Source organism: Gopherus flavomarginatus, chromosome 9, assembly GCF_025201925.1.
Source record: "Gopherus flavomarginatus isolate rGopFla2 chromosome 9, rGopFla2.mat.asm, whole genome shotgun sequence".
NCBI classification, from domain to species: domain Eukaryota; kingdom Metazoa; phylum Chordata; order Testudines; family Testudinidae; genus Gopherus; species Gopherus flavomarginatus.
The window spans coordinates 37,504,954-37,526,838 of NC_066625.1; the positions used below are offsets into that span (position 1 = coordinate 37,504,954).

The window sequence follows — 21,885 nt, forward strand, 5'->3', positions numbered from 1 at the left end:
CTAACCCCATGTTGTTAACCACATGACCATTCTGCCTCCCTTCACTGAAAAACAAGATTTCTGCAATGACGTGCTTTCCACTGCTTGGTGACTTGTAGAGATAGCAAGTAAGATGCCTGAAGTGTGTTGGTGGTGACATTGCTAATTTGAATAATCAAGCCTTGTTGATTCTTCATGATTACAATTTTTCCCTGGGAAAATCTCCGGTTTACCTTTCAGTGTTGAATGTTTGGTTTCTAAGCTGCAACAATTTTGAAGGCTTCAAGCTCTTGGCAGCCAGCACTTCAGAACACACTACACATTGTGGTTTCGACTCGGTCGATGCAAAGTCGTATATTTGTCATCATAATTCCGCATTGTGCCTTGTCAGGTGGACAAATATTGTCCAGTGGTGGAGTGGTCTTGCACAACCATAATGCAGTCTCCTAATCTGAAGTGAGCTCTGGACCCCTGATGAAAGGAGTCTGGTTAGAAGGTCACCCAGCATGGTCTGACTCTTCCAGAGCTGCCATGCCAAGCGTTCGTGGTTTACACGATGAGACTATTTGGTTGGAAATGGAAGTGTACATCTGTGTTTATTCCTGTCCACTTTTAAGTCAATGCAGTGCATTAATGTTCATATTTTGTGTACTTTTCCCACTGAGCTGTGTTCAGAAGAATTCTTTATGGCTTTTTTGCTATATTGCTCTTTGCTTCTGTTAAATTCCGTTTCAACTAGTGTTTCCTCTTTCTCACTTTTCTCTTGCTGCCATGGCTAGTTCAGCGTGAAATTCAGTCCTCTCACTCCCGAGCCCACTGTCAAGATGGGCTAACTGAGGTAATATCTTTTATTGGACCAAATTCTGGTCCAAATATTACCTCACCCACCTTGTCTCTCATATCCTGGGACCAGCATGTCTACGACTACACTGCATACTGTCTGTAATGACATGTCAGGTGAAGGGACTCCATTCACAACAAGCTCCGTTACTAGGACTTGAGCTTTAGGGAGCCCAGAGTGAGCACGGTTCTGTCTGTGAGGGAAGGGCAGAGAGTCCTGGGAGCTGGTGGTTGGATTTGGGATACAGGAGGTGGCTGAGGTGTCTCCTGTGATGTGTGAAGCCTTGTAAGAAAGAGCATGTTAAGTGCCCTGTTTATTTTCTTTTTGTGAGGTGACTCTTGTCCATGAAGAGACATTTGCATCAAAATAACACACCTTACATTGACCTGCCTTGCGCTTCAGTCCTTTGTTCAGATCATGTAGGTAACAGGTCTGGTAACAATGTAATGACACTAGACATATGCGGCATGCATGGCCTTTATCTGAAGCTCTCAGCATGCCTTACAGACATTTGATTAGCCAAGACTCACAAAACTCTTTCAGGTAGGCAGGTATGATTAATGGGGAAACTAAAGCACAGAGTGTTTGAAGTGACTTGTCCAGGATGTCACAGTGAGTCTGTGACATGGGCCAGCATTGAGCCCAAGACCTGAATCCCTGGCCCTTCTCTAACCTCTAAGCTGCCTGCCCTCCTAGAATTTGGCATAGCACTCATTCCTCTCAATTCCCAAGCCCATTCTCCAGTCACTAAACAGCACAGGGCACAGACATTCCAGCTCAGGGGAATTGATTGTATTTGACTAACGACATCCCTGCTACATTGTATATGTGCATGATGAGGGGAAAGGTCTAGATCTGACCCAGCGCACTTGGCTACTCATTTGGCAAACTGTTTCATCAAATAGTTGCTTCTTTACTTTTTCATCGATCAGCTTGTATCTGAGGCTATTTGAGTCCCCTGCCTTGCTCTGCCTTGAAGGCCACACATACCTCTCTCTCTCTCTTTTTGGAATCCCTCATGCCCTAGACGCCAAGGAGCTCTCCTCTCAGTTGGCTGCAGAAATGTGCTTGGAATCCCAGAATTTCAGTCTTTAATGTGTGAGCCAATAGTCACACAGCCTTCATCCAGAAGCTATCATTATCGGCCCCTTTTTTTTCTTTCTTGGTTTCTTTGAACTACAGCTCCCAGGATGCCTGAAGATATGCAGACATCCGAAGACAGTGGTTTCCTATAAACTTTTGGGGTTTCATGCTTTGTAGGCAGGAATGTTTTTATTGCATCACAAATCCCTTCAAGTCCCTCAAACCTCCATTGTGTTTATCAACCATGGAGGGGAAAAATGGTGTCTGGAGGTTCCAGTCATGGACAGAGGGTGGCGGGAGACTGGGCTGGGAGGGTGAATGAATACTGCACACAAGTAGCTCTTCGGAAAGGTACAGAAGTGGATGTCTTTTTTTTATTATTTTATTTCATGTTTTTGGCCCCTTTTCTCCCCAAAAGGATCACTGTTAATGCTCTTAAAGAAATACTTTCATACTGAGGAAAATATTGGAATAGCTACCTTTTCCACATGGGTCCATTCACCTTTCACTTGCCTGCAGCATTTGAACGGGGCTAGTCACATTTAAACAGGGCTTTTCACCCTCCCAGCTCCAGATCTCCTCTCGCCAGAGCCTGCCGGGAATGTTAGAAGGATGAAGTTGTGAATTGGCAACACTTGCCTGGTAAAAGCTGATGTGATGTCATCAATTCCGGCGATGACCTCACTGCTAGACAAAGCTGTGAGAGACTCTGGGGAGTGGGGATGGGAGGTTTTATTCCAGCAGAGCAGCAAGGTATATTTTGTAAAATTAAAACAAAACTTGTTTTCAGGTCCTCAGATGTGGGTGAGGAGTGCAAAGTGCCCCTCAAGAGAAAAGAGCTTCCAGATTCCCTGATCCTGGACTGCTTGTGTTCTGGACTAATCTCCCAGTTGCCAGTAGCCCCATAGAGTCAATATCTGGAGTATGCCAGTTTGTTGTTTTAGCGTTGGGCTAATGCAGGGGTGGGCAAACTTTTTGGCCTGAGGGCCACATCGGGCTTGTGAAACGGTATGGAGGGCTGGGTAGGGAAGTCTGCGCCTCCTCGAACAACCTGGCCCCTACCCCCTATCCACCCCCTCTCACTTCCCACTCCCTGACCTCCCACCTTCAGAGCCCCCAAACCATCCAATCCCCCCCCTCTCCTTGTCCCCTGACCAGGGGCGGCTCCAGGCACCAGCACGCCAAGCGGCAGCACGAGGGTGGCAGGCAGGTTGCCTTCTGCGGCATGCCTGTGGAGGGTCAGCTGGTCCCACGGCTTCGGCAGACCTCCCGCAGGCTGCCGCCGAATTCACGGGACCGGGGACCTCCTGCAGGCAAGCTGCCGAAGTCAACCTGCCTGCCATGCTCGGGGCGGCAAAATCCTAGAGCCACCCCTGCCCCTGACCGCCCCCTCCCGGGACCCTGCCCCCTATCCAACATTCCTCCCCACCCCTAATCCTTGTCCTTGACTGCCCCAGACCCTATCCACACCCCTGCCCACTGATAGGCCTTGGCTACACTCACACTTTACAGCGCTGCAACTGGGGTGTGAAAAAACACCCCCCTGAGCGCTGCAAGATACAGCGCTGTAAAGCCTCAGTGTAATCAGGGCAGCAGCGCTGGGAGCGCGGCTCCCAGCGCTGCACGCTACACCCGTAAGGGATGTGGTTTACATGCAGCGCTGGGAGAGCTCTCTCCCAGCGCTGCCGCTCTGACTACACTCACACTTCAAAGCGCTGCCGCGGCAGCGCTCCCACAGCACTGCCGGGGCAGCGCTTTGAAATTCCAAATGTAGCCATACCCATAGTTCCCCTGGGACTCCCACGCCTATCCAATGCCCCCATTCACCGTCCCCTGACCGCCTCTCCCAACCTCCACCCCACCAAACCGCCCCCTGCTCCCTGTCCCCTGACCACCCCCCTGTCTGGGGATTGGTCCTGCTTTGAGCAGGGGGTTGGACTAGACTTCTTGGAACAGCAGGTCAGAGCACTGGAGGCATAGCGAGGTGAGGCTGCAAGGGAGGGGCCAGGGACTAGCCTCCCCAGCCAAGAGCTCAGGGGCCAGGAAGGACAGTCTCATGGGCTTGATGTGGCCCCACAGGCCATAGTTTGCCCACCACTGGGCTAATGGCATTGGCCTTTTTGTGTGTGGGGGGGGGAAAATGAGCTTTGACGCCCTGGATTCAATATAGTGATGATCACACAGACTTTGCAAACAGAAAATAGAGGAAGACAGGTGGTATTTTGGGCCCACCAACATAGCTGATTGCCTCATTCTCAACAGCAAGATACAAACAGTGGAGATGGGTGAATTGATAGCCACAGGGCAGATACGGTAATGCCATGAGCTCAGACACACATGGTACATTAGCCCTCTTGTGTCAGGCGAAGAGGATTTGCAGCTGATATGCCAGTTCCTTGGGCCCGGTCCTCTGCAGGGTTATCTGAAGTCATCTGATATGTTTGACTAGTGTGCCTGACTAAGTTAATGGCTTGCAGTGGCATTTAACTTCATTTCAGAGGGATAAGGCTGGTTTATATTATTTTCCTCCATCACACCAGCAGAAAAGGACATTTCCACAGTGAACATGGGAATTCAGGAAGCCACGGTGCCTGGGGTGGGAATTACAACTTTCCCAAATTTTTTTGATGCTTATTATTCTGTTTGCTTCTCTCTTCTCCTCATAGTGATGGTTTACCCCTCTTTACCTTTATTTCTTCCTTCTCCTCAGCTCTTCTTTCATGGCATCTGCATTGTGACAGATGATGTGCAAAAAGCTGAAGTACTCAATGCTTTTTTTGCCCCAGTCTTCACAAACAAGGTCAGCTCCCACACTGCTGTCCCGGGAAACACAGTATGGGGAGGAGGTGAGCAGCGTTCAGTGGCTAAAGAACAGATTAAGAACTATTTAGCAAAGCTGGACATGCACAAGTCCATAGGTCCAGGTCTAACGCATCCGAGGGTGCTGAGGGAATTGGCTGATATGATTGCAGAGCCATTAGCCATTATCTTTGAAAATTCATGGCAATTGGGGGATATCCCGGACGATTGGAAAAAGGCAAATATAGTGCCCATCTTTAAAAAAGGGAAGAAGAAGAACCCGGGGAACTACAGACTGGTCAGCCTCACCTCAGTCCTTGGAAAAATCATGGAGCAGGTCCTCAGGGAAACCATTTTGAAGCACTTGGAGAAGAGGAAGGTGATCAGCAACAGTCAACATGGTTTCACCAAGGGCAAGTCATGCCTGACCAACCTGATTGCCTTCTATGATGAGATAACTGGCGCTGTGGATATGGGGAACGCAATGGACATGATGTATCTGGAATTAAACAAAGCTTTGGATACGATCTCCTACAGTATTCTTGCCAGCAAGTTAAAAAAGTATGGATTGGATGAATGGACTATAAGGTAGATAGAAAGCTGACTAGATTGTCGGGCTCAACGGGTACTGATCAACACTGGTATCAAGCAGAGTGCCCCTGGGATTGGTCTTGGGGCCGGTTTTATTTAATATCTTCATTAATGATCTGGAGGATGGTGTGGACTGCACTCTCAGCAAGTTTGCAGATTACACTAAGCTGTGGAGAGGTAGATATGCTGGAGGGTAGAGATAAAGTCCAGAGTGACCTAGACAATTTGGAGGATTGGGCCAAAGAAATCAACAAGGACAAGTACAGAGTCCTGCACTTAGGACGGAAGAATCCCATGCACCCCTACAGGCTGGGGACCAACTGGCTAAGCAACAGTTCTGCAGAAAAGGACCTGGGAAGTACAGTGGAGGAAAAGCTGGATATGAGTCAGCAGTGTGCCCTTGTTGCCAAGAAGGCTAATGGCATATTGGGCTGCATTAGTAGGAGCATTGCCAGCAGATCGAGGGAAGTGATTATTCCTCTCTATTCGGCACTGGTGAAGCCACATCTGGAGTATTGCGTCCAGTTTTGGTTACTCCCACTACAGAAAGGTTGTGGACAAATTGGAGAGAGTCCAGCAGAGGGCAATGAAAATGATCAGGGCGCTGGGGCACATGACTTACGAGGAGAGGCTGAGGGAACTGGGATAATTTAGTCTGCAGAAGAGAAGAGTGAGGGGGATTTCATAGCAGCCTTCAGCTACCAAAGAGGATGGAGCTCGGCTGTTCTCAGTGTTGGCAGATGACAGGACAAGGAGCAGGCTGCAGTGGGGGAGGTCTAGGTTGGATATTAGGAAACACTATTTCACTAGGAAGGTGGTGAAGCACTGGAATGGGTTACCTAGGGAGGTGGTGGAATCTCCATCCTTAGAGGGTTTTAAGGCCCGGCTTGACAAAGCCCTGGCTGGGATGATTAATTGGTGTTGGTCCTGCTTTGAGCAGGGGGTTGGACTAGATGACCTTCTGAGGCCTCTTCCAATCCTTGTCTTCTATGATTCCATGCTTTCTTTAGAACATTCTCCTTTCTGCTTTGCCTTCCCCCCATTTTTTAAGTTCTTGGCCAGCACAGCCTCTTCCCAGGTCACTACATTCTTCTTTTTTCTCTGCATATATCTTTCCTTATGCTTGTCCCTCACCTATTCTCCCTTCCCTGGTCCAGTTACACACACACACACACACACACACACACACACACACACACACACACACACACACACACACACACACACACACACACACACACACACACACACACACACACACACACACACACACATATTCCTGGCACCTGCCCTGAGTTCCAGATAGTGACTGATTATATTAGGCAGTGTGGTCCACTAAAGAAGGTTGATGCCAGTCCAAAAAGGAAAACCATCGCGGCTCTGTGGCCAACTCACTTTAACCACATCACTCCTTTCCTGAACTTGGAAAACTCTGGCTGACTGGAGTCCCAGAATAACAAGGTTTTCCATTCCTGAGAGGCGCATTGGACGCTCGGCCATTTAAAACAAGAAGAGGCTCCACTGCAAGTACTAGGTTCAGACTAAACAATAGCAGAACACCCCAAAAGGTTTTTCCTGTTAAGGGAGTGACTGAAAATATTTTAAGACACATATGTTTCTGCAGGATGAAGATGCGTCAGTAGAGCTGTTCCTTGATGTAAATCTTGAATAGTAGGGGTCCTACATGCCAGCGCTGTGGTGCATCAGAGGAGTGATTGAGGGCTCCATAGGGAAACAGCAGGGGTGCTGTGGTTCAAGACAGAAGTCAATTTGCAGAGGGGTCTGTTGGCTAGACTGGACTAGGAGGAGTGCTGGAGTTGAGTTTGGAGGTGCATTAGCGGTTCTGTTATGATTAGCCAGTTTTGTGACAGCCTTAAATTCCAGCAGCAGCTCCTCATTCCTCTGCCATCGCAATAAAGTCTTTACCTTTTCTTGCCGGCTTTACTTTCTGCTCCTTCACACTCGCACTGAATTGCTCTGTAGGAGGAAATCTGGTCGATATGTTCAGAGGCATGCGGTTGGCACATGGGAAATGTGCTGAGGTTGGCAAAGCCTTTTAGCATGCTAGGTCAACCTTTGTTGCTCTCTAGTGAGCAGCTTTTGGAGGGTCAAAGCAACCACAGGAATTCTGAACCCTGTGAGTGCTCAGGCAAATCCACCCATCACCCATTAAAATGATATAAGGAGACAGAAGTTTGCTGTTCTCCCAGGTCACTGGTATCTTTTAATTATGATAAAAGCTTTAATTACACCAGGGCACATTTTCAAAATTTGCCTTCCCAACAGCTTGTGAAAATCTCACATTTCCTGGCAAGAAGGAACTTGGGAACAACTATCCATTCCATATAGTTTGTGTGTATAGATAGATGTATGAATTGAAAACACAGTTAGATGGCCAATTTGGAAAATTCAGCCCAGAAGAATGATGCTGGTGCTAGGAAGGAATTAGCTCTACTAGCTACTTGATCTTATCATTTTAAAATAACAAGAAAAGGAAACATTAAATAGACTTTATAAAAATCAGCAAAATAGCAAAGATTTCACCTTTAAAAGAAAAAAGCTTTTTTATTTTATGGGATTTATACATATCTCTACTATTGCATCGCTGATCAGAAACACATAATAGTCTGATGTCTTGGAGCTATATGTTGATAGGAGTCACTAACTCTATAATCACTATAATCTAAGTCAGTAATAAATCACATGGTAAATACTCAATCCGATTTCTCTTCCACAAATGGGGCACCTCACAATGGGACCTCTTCGCCACTTGTGAAAACCAAAAGCTTCTCCTTTGTTGTTCCAGGGGAGCCATAGAGGAGCATATGCAGGCTGATGCTCTTCCCCTGGACGAGTGACCTCCGCTATGATTTCCCCACCCCCATTTTCCTCCTCCCACAAGTGTTATGCAAGATCCTCCAGGACTGAGCTACCATAATTCTTGTTACCCCATTCTGGCGATGCCAGTTCTGGTTCATGGACTTCCTGAGACTTTCCACCCACTCACCATTCCACTTCCGAATGCTCCCAGATCTCCTCACACAGGATCAGGGCCAGGTACAGCACCCCACCCCGAGCCCTCTTCACCTCACAGCCTGATATTTGGATGGCGTAAATAGAGCATGCTCCATTCCACTGTGACACATCCTTACCCAAAGCAGGAGGGCATCCGCCAGATCCTCCTACTGAGCTAAGTGCCAACACTTCACCTTGTGGACTCCTGACCGTCACCACTCACTGACCGTGATATTTATACCTATCATCCTCGACTACCTTCTCAATCTCAAAACATTGGCCTTACCCTCAGTTCTATATGAGTCCACCCGGCAGCACTTGTTGCCTTTCTTTCCCCTGCAGATGGTACCTCCATGTTTATACCCCCTCCCACGATCCCTTTCATGAAGGGTTTACTCAATACCTTCCCACCAATACTCAAGCCTACATCCTTCGAGGCACTGGCAACGTGCTCCCTCTCCCACCTCTCCAAGCAGACAGGGTCCTACACTCCCTCGACCACTGTGCACTGGCATTCTACCTCCACAGGGCTCACTCCTTTCAAACACAGGCAAAACTATTTGTGACTATTACTGACCAATCAAAGGGCCAAGCCCTCTTCTCTCAACAAATCTCCAAATGGGTCTCCAGGTCCATCCATGAATGCTGTACACAATCCAGTGTCCCGCTGCCTCATAGAGTCATGGCACACACCACACAAAAAGCCACATCAGCCAGCATTGCAGACGTCTTGTGGCAAGACATCTGTCATGCATCGACCTGGTGCTCTGTCCAAGTGGTCACATCCCGCTATACCGTTGCCCAAGCAGTGATTGTGGATGCTGCTGTAGGCCAGGCTGTACTCAGACTGCATGTCCTATAGCATCCTGTCACCTACCTACGCACTGCTCACTAATCACCCACATAGGGACTACATATAGGGACTATCACTTGACGGAGAAGAGGAGGTTACATCATTCTTCCTGTAACTGGAATTTCTTCAAGATGTGTGATCCCTATTTGTATTCCAATATCTGCCCTCCATCCCCGCTGCTGCATACTATACTAATTAGCAGTAAGAGGGACACTGGAGCGCTGTCGACCTGCACAACCTGTGTCATCTGCAAGCATGAGGGGATGCATGACGCATGTGCGGATCAGTGGACACTGCTGAGAAACACTTCTGGACTCAGGCATATGGTGCACGTATGCCCAAGTATGGAATACTAGTAGAGACAAGTAGAGACAACACATCTTGAAGAACCTCCTGAATCAGTGGCACTAGTCACTGCAGTAAGTCCCATATAATACTGCCACTCGCATACATTCAAATATTAGGCCCCAACAATCCCGAGAGTGGCTGAAACATCACAAGATTTTTTAACTATATGTACATGTTGGGTGTTTTGTATTTGTCATCTACTTTCTGAGATCACACTCAGGTCATGACTTCAGTTCTTTCCCTGCAGCCACAAGGGCTAGAAACTTCCTTTTTTTTTTTAAAAAAAAAAATGAAAACGGAGATTCTCACATAGCCCTAGGATTGCAAAGCTGGGACTCTATGAAAAACACTATCCTGAGACTTATGATAAAATCTCAGGAGTTGGCAACACCAAGCAATTCAATTGGGCTTGATTCTCATTTATGCTAAGGTCCCTGATCACCGCTCTGGCAGTGCGAAGGTGCAGTATAACACACCCCCATTGAAATCAGTGGAAGCTTCACTGTTCATTCCAATGGGCACAAAGTCTCTGATTTGGGAATAATGAATCTTCTTGCTATTTGGCATGTCAGTTCATTTCCTTCTTGCTGGCCTCTCTTTTCCAAAGGAAAAGGTTGCTGACAACAACAAAGAAAGGAATCTCCAAAAGGCCTCTTATGCCTAACAAGGCAAGAAGTCTGAGCTGAAATCACTGTCTTTCTAAGCTTCAATATATTACCACCCTCCCAGCCATTCCTGGCTAACACTTGCATGAACTCCAGTGTACACGACTGAAGCAGCACACAATACACATTCCGGAGGAATGGGGAAAGGAGCTAAATCATTAGAACTCATGCCGGCAGCTGCCAAGCTACTCAGGTTCCAGCTTTCTTGCTGCTGTAGCTAACAGGCTTGGTTTCTTCATTTTTTCATCTGTCTCTGGGGACTTTTGCCTGGGTTCTTCCACTGACGCTGAGTTCCTCCCCTTGACAAAATTACATTTTAATGTTGAAAAGTCAATCAGAGCCTGGACACACAAGGGTTCTTCTTAAAACTTTCTCCTTGCAACCTGCAGATCCTTCTCACTGCCTGTGTAATGCCTTTTATGGCTTGGTAGAAAAATGTTCTGCATGTGTGTTTGATGATTTCTTACCACTTGCAGGATCCCTTCTGATCCCCACTTATCAGTTCAAGTTTTGTTGCAAATCCTCCTTCTGCTTAGCTTGTGGAGCCTTGTAGGCCAGAGTATCCTACTGTGAAGGCCTCAAAGAAAGCAGAAGGGTCATTGGCCTCCTCTGCTGTGTAATTCTGTCTTGGTCTATTATCCCAGGCATGGTTTCAACATACAGACCTTTTAGTATTGCAAATGCTGGTGAAGTTAAATTCTCTGATCTGGAGTTCTTGCTGCTAGTCCATGCACCTACTCGCTGCGCCAGGCCTGGTTCCCTTTGGCTTGTGTTGCGCTACAGGCCAGCTGATACTTGGCCAGCTTCTCATCTACTAAATGCCTCTGGTATTTCTTTCAGAGCAGCCAGCCTGACTGGTGATCCCAGTTTTTCTGGGACATAGGCTGCATTTGAAGATGATATCCCTGGCAAAAAGGCTGTACTTTGGAGATGAGGCATGAGGAGTAGGGGGGAGTATCCTTGTGATTTTAAGTGTGATGCAACAAGAGACAGAGAGAAGTGATGCCCTTCCATTTTAATTGCCAGGGAGAAGGGAAACTGAGACTTAGAGTGGGATAAAGTGAGACAAAATTCATAGCTTCAGATGTTGGCTGCCTCTGACCCTCAAGGACCAAGCCTTTTAAATAGCTTTCCTACTACACACTTCCAGGGAGACTGTGCACTGGACATCCTTGCAGGAGCCTGGTACTTGCAGCACTTGCCATAACGTTGTTTTACACACCTCAGTTTGGGGCCTGTATACCTTTCCCATGTTCTAAGCAGGTTTAGGCCACACCTGTGAGCATCTCTTGAGCAGAATAATGGGAGATGTTGAGATGATGGACAGCCTTGGAGTGAACCTGGAATTCAACACAAAACTGATTTTAAAAGAATGGTTTTTCATGCAACATACCATTGGCCTGTGGAACTCACTGTCACAATGTATCTTTGAGGCTAAGAGTTTAGTAGGATTCAGGAAGGGTCTGGACATTTATAAGGGAGATAAGAACATCCAGAGTTACAATAATAAAGGTTGAAAATAAACATGATGAGAGAGAAACCCTCATCCCTCATGGCACAAGTCAACTTCTACCTATTGGGGTCAGAAGGAAACTTTGTCCGGTTATCCCAGAACTGTAGGGTTTCTTGTACCTTCCTCTGAAGCTGCTGGCACTGGCTGCTATCAGACATGGCATGCTCGACTAGATGGCCTATGCAGCTGCACCTACAGATCAAGAAGTTTTGCAATCAGCAGCAGTCCAGCTCAGATACAGACTCATCCTCTTCTCTGCCCTCTCCCCCCACCCCATCTTTTCTGCTTCTCCGTCTTACTCCTCTTTTGCTCCTCCGCCCGACTGTTCTGTCACCATGGGACAATCCAGCTCATGGTGGCTCCAGAATCAGCTACAAGCGGATGTGGTTTTCAAGCCCAGGGAGAATCGGCGCGATGGGGAGTTGTCTTCTTTGTTCCTGCTGCTAATCAAAGAGCTAGGGTCGGCTCTCACTTCCATGGGTCAGCATGGGCTGGAAAGGGCACCACACAGTTCTCTTCCCTCTGAACTTCACAGCAAAGTGAATCTGCCAGGGACCATCATTCCCACCAGCATCACTCAGCTCTTCATCATGAGCCTTGTTGCCACCACCTGTCTCTGAGGCTCTGTGCGGTGGCCCAGACATCTGAGACCAAGCTCTGGGGTTTTCCTTCCAGCAAGGCAGTTCAGGTGTCCAACACCGGGTAGTTTTGAGCCTTGCTTGTCTATATGCTGGAGACACTCGCTCTATCTTTCCTCTTAGAATTTCTGGTGATGCTACTTCTCTCCCTATGCACTCTCGTGACCGCCGGGATCAGCCCATGTGCTTGTGCTAATGGGCCCTAGTACTACCCAGCTGGAGACTTGGAGAATGTTGTTCTTGGTGGAAGGCACCAGGCTCTGTGAAAACACGCTTCCCCCAGGACTTCAGCAGAGCTCAAGTAGGCATGGTGTAGACTAGCTGTTCAGTCAGGATTTTCCCCTGGGGGAGTGAGGCTGGGATCAGAACAATGGTGCCACGGCCAAACCTAAAGCTGCAGGGTGCTTCTGCAAGCCAGAAGGATTCTGCCCCATCAGGGGCAGTGTGCTGGGGGGATTTAACTGCTTGTGCTCCATTGTTGCATAGTATAGAATAGAGCTGCTTCTTGATGACTCAGAGTTCTGTGGAGAAAGCAACATGAGCCCTCTGTAGAATAAGGATGGGTTTCCCTAGCACCTAGGCCCTAGCGAGGCAAATCACATGTTTCTCTCCTCTTCCCCTTCTGTCCAGCCTCCATCCACCACTCCCCTAATACTCACCAATAACACCCCTGCTCTGGGCTCCTTAGGCCTGGTCTACACTGGAGGTGGGGGGTGTCGATGTAAGATACGCAACTTCAGCTACGGGAATACCGTAGCTGAAGTCGAAGTATCTTATTCTGACTTACCTCCCGTCCTCACTGCGCAGGATCGACGTCTGCGGCTCCCCTGACGACTCCGCTACCGCTGCTCGGTCTGGTGGAGTTCCAGAGTCGACGGGAGCGCGTTCGGAGATCGATATATCGCGTCTAGACAAGACGTGATATATTGATCCCCGATAAATTGATCACTACCCGCTGATACGGCGGGTAATCTGGACGTACCCTTAGAAATAGCTAAGACAGATGCAGCTAGGCTAGACAGTGCTAGAGATGGCAGAGCCTTGAGAAAAAGTTGTATACTGAATCTTGGGTCATATATCATGGGACCCACTTGACTGGTATCTCAGGGACCTCCAGCATTGCTTACCCCTGGCTGGGGGTACTTATTCTTAGAACTGGTTGGAACCTCCAAAATTAATTTCTGCTAGGAAAAACTCATTTTTTTTCACTGAACAAATTTTAAAGAAAATGACACAAAAATTTGTGTTTGACTTATTATTAAAAATTTCAGTTTGGCTTTTGAAAACCAAAACAAAAGGAGAATTTCTATTTTAAATTATACAAAAATGTCTCTTTTTGATTTTTCTCTCAAAAAGTGAAAACTGCATGGAAACTAACTTGGTTTTGCCAAACATGTCAATTTTCATAAAGTTGCCTCTTCTTATTCTAAAAATTCATCAAGTTTTTTGTTCTAAAAAGTTCAGCCAACTCTGGTTGTCATTGTATGTCCTTTCCTGGGCTGAGGCTATCCCTAGTCAACGTTAGTTAATTGACCGGGCAGTTTTCGTTGTGCACGCCCTAGAGCCAGGAGTGGCGGCTACATTCAATGAAATCAAACTGGGAATGCAGAGTTGGATTTCCTCGATTATGTCTAACTCCCTAGATGTAACAACACAAGGGCTTCACTGACAGGAACCAATATGGTTGTTAACAAAGTAATGTGCCTACCTGCAGGGGCTTGTGGACTCACCCGATGGACAGTTGAGACCCAAGCCGTGAGGAAGTCAGGTAGAAGGAAGAGGGCAGTACTAGAGACCTCAGGCTGCGTTGTCCACTAACATAAATCATTCAAACTAAACTGGGCGAGGGTCTTAGCATTGAACTCCACCCAGGTCTGGAGGGGTGTGAAATTGACAACACTAGGGATGGAGACCAGGAGCTGCATAGGAATTTTGCAGTGAGTTTATTTTCTGGTCCTTGTTATAAATACCCTCATTCTAAAACCCACTTTGCCGTAATGCTCAAGCACAGCTGCGCTACATTTTTAGACCTACATGTAAGGTATCTCTGTCCCTCCACCCCCCTCGCCTCCCCCTCGGGTGCACCTAAGGGCCCTGTGTCTGTGATCAGAAATAGATAGTATCCACTGACTTGCTAATTGTAATGCATCCTGATAATGCCAGCTATAATTAGCTATGTGTATCAGAGCTAGTTTGTTGGCGGAAGTTTTCCTGACCCCATTATTCTACTTTAAATAGAGGACTTTCCGGGGGAGGGCTGGAGTTTCAGAGCCAGATCTTGCTAAGTCTAACTTAGCCATCTCTGCAGAGGCCAGTGTGGATTCAGTTTAACTAGCTGTGTGTCCATACAGAGATAATGGCATATGCTGCTTTTTATAAAACACTGCTCAGATCACAGGGTACGTGGTGAATAGACACAAGGGCAGGTAGATTCACTGCTGCAGGGCATCTACTCTATGCTCATAGACTCTGAAGGGCTCACTCTGCTAGCATGGAAGGGGTTAATGTGTTACCATGGCATCGCAACCCTGACTGATATATCTGGGGTGACTTTAGGGCGCCCATAAAATGAGACTTTTAGCCCTAATCGGAGCCAAGGGTGGTATAGAGAGGAACAGTGCAGGCGTCTCATACACACACTGTACTTGTATCCTGAGCTGCAGCACCCGACTAGTCCAGTCATGAGCCCTTCACAGCTCTCCCTATGCACCTATGGCTTGCCTTGCTGCTCCTCTCTCCGTTCCAGTCCCACCCTCTGCCTCCCAGCTTATCCACAATGCACCCAATTCCCAGCTTGCAGCATCCCTTGGACTTACTGTTGGGCTTCAGGAAGTCTCCAAGTGCAAGTTGTTCCTATCCTGCAGTGTAAATCCTGTTTCAGTCTGGGACTTCCTCTGAACAGAAATGGCCAACTGTGCTTAGCTGCACCAAATTAACTACTTTGTGATGTGAACCAGCTTCTCTCAGGTACTCAGGTGAGACCATTACACTTATTTGACCTTTGATCCAAACTTCTGAGGCAGTTTAAAGAGTATGATCCTACTCTGCCCTGTCTTGCTTCCTTGATTGTATAGCAAACTCACCATAAGCATATAGGTACAAAAGCCCTTAGCTTCCTTTTCCTGCAGTCCCACCCAACTTCATATGTTATAACACAGGACACAACATTGATAAATCCTCCAAGATGGTACCCTGAGAAGATTGTACTGACTGAATACTCTGGGGCCAACTATTTCTTCATATAGTTTGCCAACTACTGTTCTGTCTGGCCAATCTATCCTGAGGACATCAGCAAGGTAAAGCAGCACCTATTCTGACAATTGTGCAGTTTGATAACATTACATACTAGGAGGAGAAAGCACTTCATGTAATAGCCTGCTTGACCTCAGGCTATGATATCATTGGATCTTACAAGCTAATCAGGGTTGGGTCAGGTCAGCAAATGGATGGGAAATTAGGTATTTCAGGAAGTGGTGCTGGTGAGTTCTTCCACTGAAGTCAATTCTAGACCAGTGCCTTATTGTGGAGTTGGGGACATTGCTTTGCTAGAGACATCTGTCTTTCCAATGAAATGTAAAGCTGAGGTCCTGATTGCTTCTTGTCATTTAATATCTTGTGTCGCTTTTTGTGACAGTCAACATATAACCCCATTGTTTTGGCCACATTCCAGTAGTACCTGAATTGCATCTTCCATTGCAGTTTCAGTTAGATGCAATGTTCTTCTCCTCTTTCTCTCCTAACCTACCAGGTAGTGTTGCTGTTTGTTAGTAAACTGCTGCTGTGTTCTAGCTGAAATTAATCCAAGAACTGCCACTGCCATCTCTGCAATCTCTCCTGGCCTCACCTAGACACTGGGAGATGGAGTTTTTGGAATTCAGCAGATAAGCATTAGTCCAGGCCTGCACAACATGCGGCCCGCGTGGGCTCACTGTGCAGCCCACGGGGGGGTGAGTAGGCAAGCAGCGGGTGAGGGAGAGGGGCTGATGGGGTGGGCGGGCAGTGGCGGGGGGTGAGGAGGTGAGCCGGGAGGGGGGTTGAGAAGGTGAGCGGGCGGGCAGTGGCGGGGGGGGGGCAGATGAGCCGGCAGGGGGGAGGCGGGGCTGAGGAGACGAGTGGGCAGGCAGTGGAGGGGGCTGAATAGGCGAGCCGGGGGCGTGGGGGGACTGAGGAGGCGAGCGAGGAGTCAGTGGCTGACCTGTTCTACTGATCTGGTCTGGCTTCCATCCCCTCTCCAAGGGTTGCAGCTGTCTGGAGGTGCCTGCCTTCCGCACCTTCCTCAGTCACACCTCATTCATTCAACAGGGCAATTGATTAAAAAGTTGGGGGAAAATCTTATTCTACTAGCAAAAAGACATTTTTTTTTACCTTAATTCTACTACCTTAGAGGCTCGCTAGAACATATTTCCAAGGTTCAATACCACTGTTTCGGTGGGGCAGAGCTGGGGAAGAACGGTTTGTTTCCGCGGGGGAGGGGATTTCAGGGGTGCTGGGCAGCGCTGGGGGCGTGTGTTGTGTTTTGAGGGGGGGCTTGGCGACACTGGAGCGGGGTTCGGTGGGGGGTTCAGCCCTCAGCTGTTTTCTTTGGAGTAATATGGCCCTCGCCGCTTTACGAGTTGTACAGGCCTGCATTAGTCCCTTGAGCTCATATGGAATAAATGGGAGGGACCCATTGCTTGGCCAAAAGCTGGTTTGATTTAACATTTGCAGGGTGTACATAACCTACCCATTTGCATATATGGCAGTGTGATGCCAGCCTCTGGCTGTTGGTAGGCACTGGAGCTGGGTCTATGTGCATGATGGAGAAGGGGACGGAGTGGAACAAGAAAGGTAGTACAAATATGATGCGTTTTTGTCACCTGAAGTTTTTGGTGCATAAAACTCTGCAAGGGAATGGCCATTGTGCATGATGTGTCCCAAAGGGAGTGGTACACTACCGGGTGGGGTGAGTTTTGGGCTGTGCTGTCTGCTGTCCAATAAAGTCCCCCAAAGATTAACTTGGACAATCGACTCTTCGACTATGGGATCCCACACCAACACGGAAACTGACGAGTTCAGCTGTCCCAGGCAGCTGAGTTATCAGCTGCTTCATGAGCATCACCTGTTGCTGAATGTAACAGTGGTGAAGAACTGCATGCAGGGCATTTCAGGCTCAGGGAATCACATGGGCTTGAGAAGATCATATGCTGCAGGGTTCAATCCTGCAAGGTGCTGAGCACCTTCAGCTGCCTTTGACTTCAGTGGAAGTTGATTGTGCTCAATGTTTGTACATGATCAGACTCCCCAGACCTCCATCTGTCTTGTGCCAGGATCTGATGTCCCTAACCCATCTGCAGGCAATGCCTCATTTAGCTACGACTGCAGCTCATGGAGAGGAGCATGGTGTATAATGGCTGGGGTTGGCCATTGGTGCCCACAGAATAAGTAGGATACCAATGGTTCCCTCTTGTTAGCCCACTAACTTTTTATTACTTATAGGGTTCAAATAAGAACTAGATAAATTCATGGATGATGGGTCCATCAATGGCTATTAGCCAGGATGGGCAGGGATGGTGTCCCTAACCTCCGTTTGCCAGAAGCTGGGAATGGGCAACAGAGGATGGATCACTTGGTAGTTATCTGTTCTGTTCGTTCCCTCTGGGACACCTGGCATTGGCCACTGTCGGAAGATAGGATATTGAGCTAGATGGACCTTTGGTCTGACCCAGTATGGCCGTTCTTATGTTCCCATCACAGACATCTTTTTGGGTGACCAGATTTTCAGGTGGAAGGGAGTTGTCAGACCAGGTTTCTATGAGAAGCTGGTAATCTCACAGATAAGAGGACATTATTGCCAAGTGGTTTCATCTCTGGATGTGCCCTCAACAGTGGAATTGGTCAAAAGCTGAATGCAAGAGTGTTTTTTGACTTCCTGCAGGTTACGCTGCGAGTGTCTGAGAAGCAGGGAGCTAGCAACCGTTCCCCCACAGGCCCTGCTGCTGAGCTGAGGGTATACTTTGCTTATGACTCTCTCTCTTTGCCTTTTTTTTTTTTGAGTCTGCACAATGACTTGTTGTTATGTAAAACACCAGTGAGAGTGAGCCAGACAGAGAGGGAGAGTTTCTTTAGTGTCGGAATCTGAGTCACATGGGCCTGTTTTATATCCCCCTCTGCTAATCTCGTTTCTATAGAAACAAGATTGAAAAAAAAAGTCGAGCTGAGAGCGAGAGAACTGAGGTGATGGGTGAGAGAAATATAGGTGGCGAATGAGGAGGAAAGGCCGGCGTGTGTGGGAAACGTGTAGGCAGGATAGGCTCGAGAGGGGATCTGGCAGTTGCAAAGTGGGGACAGGGACCAACGGACGCTATTCCCAGCATGAGCGATTAGCTGTGACGGAGCGCTCGTGCACACGCGCATATGTGTGTTGGGGGGGGGGGGATTGTTTGTTTGTTTGAAACATTTTCTGAAATGAACTGATCCTTCCAAGAAGGGGAATCAGGAGAGACTGAAAGAAAGGGACCGGAGCATTGGCAGGTGAGTGAGCAAATGGGGTAACAGGCACCCACCTAGAGGGCTCCAGTACCAGCCAGTTTGTGTGTGTTTTTGGAACTCTTTCCTAAGTGGGGATCCACCAGTGGTGCAGCTCACTGGCATGGGGTCCCACTCCCCAAGATGTTGAGTTGGAGACATTTTCCCCAAGCACTGAGCTTGCCACAGTGAGAGCGAATAGTGGTGAATGGGACCCAGGGCACACTGCCACTCAAGGACATCAGCATGTGTAAGAACATGCCATTCTGGGCATCCAGGTGAGAGGGGTTTTGCAGCAAGACACCTGCATTAGACTCATTGAGTCGAGGGCTGTTTGGTGTCGTTTCCTTTCTGAAGCCTGAGGAATGTTAAGCCCTGGCTCCCTAAAAGGCTGCTGCTGCGTGGGAAGCAGCTCCCCCTGTTAATGGTCAGGTTTGATTTTTGATTCTGATTGTATCCATGTAAATAAATAGCCCCGGTGAGCCAAATCTCTCTGGAATGTAAACTCATGCAGTGAGCAGTGCTCTCTCTCTTCCTGCTCAGGTGCAATCAGTCCTCCTGAATCCCAGCATGAGGCATGTGTGCCTATCAGAGGGACCTCAGTTAGAAAGTTGGATCCTTAAGTGACAGAATCATGATTTGGGGGTGGGAGGGCAGCAAAATCATTCATCTGTTTTGGTTGTGGTAGAGAGTCTGGGCTGCTCATAACCATTGCACCAGCGTGTGCACTGCTTCCCAGGACCTTAGCCTATCTATAAGCGCATGTGTTGCCTCTTGGGACACAGTGCTGTGTGTAACTATAAAGCATGAGAATATCTGCTGCCTGCCTGAACCATAACCATTGCATAAGCACATGGCTTGTCTTTGGCTTGCTCTAGTCAGTGCACAGGTGTAAGTGTTTCCTACCTGGAATATGGGTTCTCAGTTTCGATTGCACAAATGCACATGCTCTCTCCAGCCTGTCTATTGCCACTGCATAGGTATGTGTCTTGCAGGGCTTGACTTGTCTGTAAGCATTGTACAAGGTTGAGTGCTGCCTACACCAGTTTTGGTCTGGCTGTAGCTATTGGACAAACTCAATCTGGTCTTTCTGTAACCGCTGCATGGAGGTGAGTTCTGCCTACCTGGACCCCCGTCTATCCGAAACCATTGCAGCGAGCCTGAATGCTGGCCACATGGTTTCCAGTGTGTCCTGTAACGCTGCACTTGAGACTCTGGGCTGGGCTTGGCTTACCACCCCACAAACACACCTGTTTCTTCCTGAGACTTGGGACTTTCTAAAATGATTGTATAATCCAGCGCATGACCTTCTGTAAATACAAACTGCAATAACTCTTCCAGTCTCCCATTCATGAGTGCCTAGTGTAGAATTCAGGAGGAGTGGTCGTTAGCAGGTGCCCGTTCTGGCAGGTATAGCACGGGAGGGAGCTGGTGAGATGTGATCTGGTTCTAGGTTACAGGAGGAATGGTCCGTCAGGGTAGCTGGGATATGGTGCACACTTGCGCTTGTAGTCTGTTTGCTGGGATTTCTCTTCTAATCGCTTTCCTCTCACTATACTGCTAGGGCAATACACCCTGGGCCCAGGTCATTTCTGATGTAAACCCAGTGAAGCCATTAGGATGAATTGGACCCACTATATTTTTGGTTTCAACTGAGCTTCGCCAAATGTCACTCAGCCATTCCCATGGACTAGTGAGTGAGTCAAACACAATTTTAAAAAAATTCGCCATCATCTTTATAAAGGGCAAGTGAGTTGACTTTGTGCCTGGGCTGGTACATCTTTGTGAAAACTTAGCAAAACTCTGCTAACTGAGGAGCATGTCAGAGCCAAGGCATCCAGCTCTCACCGTGCTTCTTGGTTTCTCTCCTGTTTCTCTCACTAGTGCTCCTGCTGCCTGTGAGCATTCACTTGAACAATCTGATTTTGGAAGAGTCTTCCATTGTGGTGGTAGAATCAGAGAACACTGGGTCAGATGAGGAGCTTCCTGGCTTGAGCGTTGAGGCAATATCATTAATGTCTTCCCTGCCTGTGCTGTGCAGGAGAAGAGGCTGTAAGAGGATGAGCAGGGATGGGAGCAGACACTACTTATAGTAGCCAGGACCAGGACACTAGCTTTGAGCCTGAGCAGGCTCTGCTTTGGGGAAGGGTTTGACCAGACTGCTTTCAGAGTTCTCTTTGCTGCCTCCACTCATATTAGGGGACCATACCAGTGAGCAGTTGTAGGAAGAATAGAACAAATAATCAAAATAGACTAGGTTTTATGACTGTAGCTAAGGCCATAGCAGCACCAGAATCCAATCAGCAGTGTTTGTGTCTAGCCTGGTCCAGGTGACTTTTTGTCATGTCAAGAAGCAGGCATTGAGGCTGGTGTGATGGCCACATTTACCGTGTGACATTCCTGCTGTGCACTTATGTGCATGAAGCTATACTTTTATGTGAGAGCAAATGTGATGCCTTTGAACCTCCCCACCCCCACGGGCATAGCTGTGATAATTCCCATGTCCCCATCATGTTTTCTGCTGGTTTTAGTTATGTGACGTGTTAAACTAAAGGCTTTTTTGAGGGGAGATCGGGTGTTATTAGGAGCGAATAGCTGCAAGCTTCTCCTCAGCCCATAAATATTTTTGTAGACAGGATGAAATGTTCTGATTTAAATGCTGAAATGGGGCAGTGAGCATGTTTAATCTGGCTGGCAGATGGTAAATCCTGGAGGTGTGATTGACAATACAACACGGTAACTGAACAGCCTTCTCTGATAGGTAGGAGAGGATTCTTTCCACCACTGTGGTTGATACTTCATCTGATGGTTTTCTGTGTGTGCTCCATTGGCTTCTCTGAGGCAAAGAGAAAACAAATCAAAACCTTTGCAGGTGCAGAGCTGAAGAAAGAAGCTCTGGAAATTCCAAACCTTGCTTGCCAAGCAGAGTTCTCCTGCTGGAAGGCACGTTAGGTTTCTACTGGCATTCAGTAGCAATCACTGAGGACAGCTGACATTCAGTAAAGCGTTGAGTTTCTCCTCTATAGTCGGTGGATAATGGAGGTGGCTTACTTCAG

At 47.9% G+C, this 21,885-nt stretch overlaps 1 protein-coding gene across 12 annotated transcripts in view; it reads left to right on the forward strand.

Annotated features, from left to right (window-relative positions):
* The window catches only part of LOC127058304 (ankyrin repeat and fibronectin type-III domain-containing protein 1-like), a 698,608-nt gene that overhangs the window by 601,009 nt on the left and 75,714 nt on the right, over nucleotides 1-21,885 (forward strand). For 2 of the 12 annotated variants that reach the window (XM_050968092.1, XM_050968091.1), the window contains exon 1: nucleotides 18,540-18,835. The exons of the other annotated variants lie outside the window; for them this stretch is intronic. The gene's annotated coding sequence lies outside the window, so the exon portion shown is untranslated. Of the gene's footprint in view, nucleotides 1-18,539; nucleotides 18,836-21,885 lie in introns of those variants that run through there. 12 annotated transcript variants of the gene reach the window in all.